Source organism: Zingiber officinale, chromosome 9B (genome assembly GCF_018446385.1).
Source record: "Zingiber officinale cultivar Zhangliang chromosome 9B, Zo_v1.1, whole genome shotgun sequence".
NCBI lineage: Eukaryota > Viridiplantae > Streptophyta > Magnoliopsida > Zingiberales > Zingiberaceae > Zingiber > Zingiber officinale.
In genome coordinates this window covers 91067576-91074010 of record NC_056003.1, presented here as the reverse complement: position 1 = coordinate 91074010, position 6435 = coordinate 91067576, and the positions used below count along the sequence as shown (strand labels likewise).

Here is a 6435-nt window from a genome sequence, read left to right as displayed (position 1 = left end):
ATGGCAAAGTCCAAAGCAAGGGCCACTCGGAAGAACTCGCGCTTGGAGGTGAATGCTATCAGGGAGAAACCTCCTTCGCTGATCTATGAAGAAAAGGAGGAGGTTAAGATCCACCCTAACTAGTCGGAGGTAACTACTTTTATCGTTGCCGACCTGGAAAGCGAGAAGAATGCAGAGTTGGTCACTTGTCTTAGGCGAAATCATGATGTGTTTGTTTGGTTGACACACGAGCTCCCAGGCATCTCGCCGAGCATGGCTTAGCACGAGCTTCATGTCTGATCGGACGCTCAGCCTGTGAAACAGAAGAAGAGTGACTTCAGCGCGGAGCAAAATCAACTCATCCTTACAAAGATAGAACAATTACTAGAGGTCGGCCACATCTGTGAAGTTCAATTCCCGAGCTAGCTGGTCAATATCATGCTGGTCTCCAAGTCGGGCAACAAGTGGCGAATCTGCATCGACTTCCGCTATCTGAATAAAGCATGCCCGAAGAATTTCTATCCGCTGTCCAAGATAGATTATATGGTGGATTTTACGACAAGCTGCGAGCTGATCTGCATGCTCCGCTTTTTTCTACACTTCTGGTGACTGACTTGAGCGTCGGAAGACCAACGCTGGGGACCCCATCCCTGACTCGACATTGACGTTGCTTATTTTGCATAACGGGACGTGGTTTACATCCAGTCAACGTAACAACCACATCCTTAACTTTTTAACCTTTCGTTTTCGAACAGGATCAATGGCGTACCAAGAAACTAAAATGATGGATCATCGCTGCCTGGTCTGCACTTTCAAGATCCTTATCTCACTCAGTGGCATTTGCTGAAGGCCCATTTATATCCTGGACAAAAGATGCAAATATTTAAGCATAAGCAGGAAACTTTCCATCTGAATAAATGTGAAACGCAAGCTTGCCTCATTGACTGGAACAATCTGCATATATGAAGTTGATCAACTATAGCATTCTTGCAAGCTGAACAAAGCAATGGAGAAGCATCAACATTTCTCCATTTGGATTGAAATGGACGCCAAGTGCTCAAATGAAACCTACAAATGAGCTTCTTGTACACGAACTTTTCTCATGATAGTCAATAATCTGCAATCCTCTTTGAAGCCTAGCTGCCAAGGAATCTATGTTTCTAAAAACTCAAAGAAGATTCGCTCAATTACCTTCTGTTGTTGGTTTGACTCAGGACCAACAACAGAGAGGAAACTGAAAGTACGGTCCTCAAGTGACAAAGAATTAGAAGAGATCTTGCGAGCAACCCCTGCTGTGTCTGTCTCACTCTGCCACCACCTTTAGAATGCCAAAAAGGGAACTTAAACCTACTGCTATTTGAAGTTATAATTACCGTAGCCTAGATGAAGCACTTATCACTGTAAAGATCGTGTAGATTCAATGAACACGGAGCACTGAACCAGAGGGATTCCCCATTCATCTCTTCCATGCAACTCATCGACTGCTCCAGGGCGCTCTTTCAGTGGAAGACCATCGGATCAGGTGAGGCAACGTCTGCAAGTGAAGTAGGATGGAGGAGTTGAAAGCCCGATCCGGGAGTTAGGGTTCGCGTTCTTGCTCCCGGATCGAGCGACGCCTTCAGGGATTCGACTCGCAAGCCCTCCATAGCTCCAGCCTCGATCTGCTGCTCTTCTCTCTCCAGAACTGCAATTGCAAGTAAGATTGGGGATCAGGGATTCGAGAGGAGAGCAGCTCTCGCGTCGATCCAAAAATGAGAGGGCGGGAAGGATCTGGTGATCCGCCGGAACATTTAAATGAGATTAACAACACAATTAGATAACGACACGTAGTTACGCGGCCGTAGTCCTGTGTCTTAAACTGATATATTTTAATGTATGGAACGGAAGTCGAGATAACATAAATGCACTTAAAAAATAGAGTTTTCTAACACTTCAAATGCCCTTAAAAAATATATTTTATTATGCTTTAATTATATTTTAAAACTTATACTTCATATAACAATTAAACGATCATCTATTTTATAGCTGAATGGATGACCTTACAACAAAGTTGGGCTCATTTAGAACAAGCCGAATTGGAGTGAATTCCAAGGCAAAAGCAATTGAAATGTATACACTCACACTTCATAAATGAATCATAATATGTAGCATAGTTAGGCTATATTTGGAAAAGAAGTAACCCTGTGAGTGTCGATCTATCGAAACAAACAGATCCTCGGAACATCCGAAAGCGATAAAAAGATGGAAAAACTAATGAAACGACTGATTAAGAACCAACATCTTGTTAGGTGTAACAAATAGATTGATTTGCTTGCCCGCCAGCTGTGAGATTACATCTTGATAAAAGCACAACCTTAGAAACTAGAAACAAAATCTTGACACAATAACCTCTATTTTGAACTTCTGAATCTGTTTTTCTTCGGTTTTTTGTCAATCACATCCTTGGTTAGCGCTATAAAATCAACTAACCAACATAATTGATGCGATGTAATTGTTTCGTGGTCTATTGATGGTCTTAGATGTTGAGAAAATATCATCTTATGTAGCAATTCCTGAAAAAAAAAAAGGTATATTAGAAGATAAATCTTTAATAGGGATAAATGGAGTGCAAAATCAGGTAGAAGACTCTAACTGCCTGATAATCCATTGACTGAAAAACATAGAGAAGAAAAATCCTCAGCGTTGTGCGGAGAGTCACAGATTTAGGGAGCGTCGAGGTTTGACAAGTGATCTAAGGCACAAAGAGAATAGATACTGCCATAACTTAATGGTAGCTTATATTTCTTGTGAATGACAAAGCTTAATCTACCTAACTTGATACTTTATCAGCTTTTGGAAATTGGATATTGGATTGACGGGACTAATCGACCAATGATCATATGTTGAACAATATGGTTCTGGACTAATAATGTTTGTAGGTTATCCGGAAGTGTTATCCATTGCCAATGTAAACTTGTCATTATGCTCAAACTAAATGATACAATGTTTTCCCCAATATTGTGTAGGATGGAAAAGTAAAAAAAATGAGTGGATGTAGACAAAAGAAATCCTTCATTTTGTTTACATCCATTCATTTTCCACTTTTCGATCCTTTGGAGTAAATGGGCTCATAAAAGTGTGGCTCCGCACTGAAATACCCTTTTAAAGTTCGTTAACTCAGATTTTTCACAACAACCGAACCAAGATAGATGCAAGGCTTTTATTTTGGTAGAACTCAGAAGTAGTAAATACCTTTGACTTGGCTAAACAAGCAGATTAGGATGTGAACGGATCATAAGAATCCAAACATTCAAAATGTGATCAGCTGGGAAATGGAGATTATGATGCACATCTTAAGTCAAAAATGTAGTTTGCGTAGAATCATGAAGCAATCCAGCAGAGCAGTAAGGGTTTACTTTGATGACCAAGAAATGGCAATGCAAATAAGCATGTAAAAGCCATGGTAAATGAAGCACAATGGTTTCCCTAATTGATTAGATTGAGGAGATGAGGCATTAAGATATTTGCCCATAATTTGATGGTTGACTAGTGTTGTGCAAAACAAAAACCAGTATCAGGTGATGAGGGATAGAAGAGTAAACTGAAATGGTTTCCTATGTGATCTGATGGCAGGGGAAAAATTACTCATTTGGTAGAGTTGCTGTTCAAGAACGCCCCTCTCAAGCAGAAGCTGAAACAAATAACTGGGATGTGATCATTATTCAAGAATGTTTTTTTACCAATATAAGCATTTACCCTTCATGGGTGAACAAAGTCAGCAGGGAGAAATGAAAGAAAAATCCTATGACCAACAACTCTGGAAATTCATAATTGAATTAGTGTCAGACAAATCTAGGAAAAAAAAGTTGGCAATCATATAAATCTACATGAGATTCTAAATAGCCAAATGTGATTTCATGTGTATTTACATATTCATGGTTGAATCATGTTTCCAAACGCATAAACAAATGTAAAATGAGTAGAGTTAAAGAAATAACTTACCTCTATTTGGTTGTCTATTGGTAATGCCATAATCACCGAATTATTATGCAAAACCCATGCCAATGATATCTGAAGCACATTATCAAGTGCATAACCAAATGGATCAGCCTCTCCATGTCCAGATAATGATGACTGCCAAGTTGGGTCTCCATAAACTGAACTTCCACCATAGAGTTTTTGAGAGGTTTCTTCAAACCCACCATTTGTTGTAGCACAGGAAGGTTTCAAAGGATTAGGCATGTGGTTCCTTACAAAACCTGCAGGGCCGAGATCAAAGTTGTAAGAACCCCGATAACTTAAAGTTTGACCGGCATAGCTTGAACTATTCATCCCAATCTGAGATAAGAAAGGAGCAGTACTATCCCAACTTGGATTATTATTGTTAAATTCACCAAGGTTATCACTGCCAAGAGGCATATAGGCATTGGAACTTGCAGAAACTGTATCTTAATTAAGGTTTCCACTACCCCATGCATTATGTGCCATTGAGCTAAAAACTGAACTAGTGTTTGCACTACCTCCAACATAACCTATGGGACTATTGAACCTTGCGGAGCTTCCACTGTAATAAGGGCTCAAACCACGTCCGTACCTAATATTGTTGCCAAAACTGGAATTCCCTCCAATGCTTGGGACTAGACTTGGTTCAAAATTCATTCCCATACCAAAACTAGGACTGGATGTTGAAAATTCATCCCTTGCACTACTAGCAAGACCTAATCTATTATCCATTCTCATTCCATAGCCACCAAACGAGCTTGGATTATGTCCCTTGGTAAGACCAATAAGGAAGTTGTTTGTCTGATTCAGACCGTAATTGTATACCCCAGTAGGAGAGCGCATATTGGGCCTGGGAGAGAGTTCTTTGGGAACAACTCTCTTGACCTCAACAATCTTGCCATTCAACTCATGAAAGGTTTTACATAGCACATTGTCCACAGCATCCTCTGATTCATAGGTAATGAAACCAAATCCCCTGGACCACTGGGTGTTGTGATCATACATCACGACAACATCAATAATTGTTCCAAACTGATCAAAGTACTTCTTGAATTCATTCTCTGTTATGGCAGGCCACCAACAAATTTTTTTCTCGGTACGATCAGGACCCGGAGAGCCGTGACCACTGCTAGCATTTCTATTGAGGATCTGATGCTCATCCCTTGGAACAACTTTCTTTGCCTCAACCTGCGAAATTGTCCAACTCAGTATCACTAGTTGTTTAATAACTTGACCATTTGACAAGGATTTATCTCAAACAGAAACCAATAAACAATATCCAGGGTCCATAATTTCACAACAAATTGCAATGTGTAAAGCTTATAGACGGAATAGATTTACATGGATGCTTTTTACATTCTAACGCTTGAAGATGCAACAAGGGTTTGCATTACCATTCTTCCATCAATCATGTGTTTTTCCATGACAACTCGTTCTGCTACGGCTGGGTCAGCGAATACAATGAACGCAAACCCGCGAGCACAACCAGTGTTCCGGTCCTTGATGATCACAGCCTCCACCACCTTCCCATTGTTACTGAAATACTTTCCGAGGCGGTCCTTATTGGCGTACGTGCCAAGAAATCCCACCAATGAACAGCTTCCCAAGATCCGACTGCATTATCTTTTCTGCAAATTAAACGCCTTTGAGTTTCTCCCACACTAATCGTCATCCGATGGTCCTCTCAATCAAATAAAACACACAAAACGCCCACCTTGAAGTAGGCTGATCTAACTAATCTCGAACCACAGTCCAAATACTTCCCCCAGTCTTAGCTTGGGCCTTGGGCGAGTGGGGAACGCATAACATTCTAATCCTGACTTAGATCTGACCTAAAAAACACAGTCGTCGAAGAAAGTCGAGATCGACCCTCGACCGAATCAAAACCCAACAACGCAGATAAAACAGTATCCAAACCACAAAAGCGCGACCAGTCAAAATTGATTGGATTCACGTTCTCCAATCCGGAAAAATTAAAAAAAGAAATACCGAATAAGAAATCGAAACTCACCGATCTGAAACTCGCGCGAGGAGATTAGTGAAACGCGTCTAGGATCTGGGAGACCGCATCGGAGGGCTCAGCACCAAGTAGAAGCACGCACCATTACCAACCTATCAAGCAAACTCCTTTCTATCTCGCTGCCTTTTCTGGATCAGCAATCAAAGGTGGAACCTTGAGCCTCACTGCTTACTTCTCTTCCTCCACCAACTCCGCCCAGCCCAGCCAACGGGAGACCGAGACACAGTGGAGGCGAAGGACACCAGAACATCCAAATCCAATACGTAGAGATGGAACAGGCAATGAGAGAGAGAGAGAGAGAGAGAGAGAGTGTGAGTGTGTGTGTGTGTGAAGGCAAAGGACCCTTTAGATTTTTCATAATTCAATTATTATTTTTCTTAAATTTTAAATTAAATCGATGACTTATCAAAAAAATCAATAAAAATCAATACTTGTCCAGTTATCTAGTCCTTAAT

At 40.8% G+C, this 6435-nt stretch overlaps 1 pseudogene; it reads right to left on the bottom strand.

Moving 5' to 3' along the window:
- Window positions 1-4003: 4003 nt before the first annotated feature.
- Window positions 4004-6065, bottom strand: LOC122023147 (annotated as a pseudogene).
- Window positions 6066-6435: the final 370 nt, after the last annotated feature.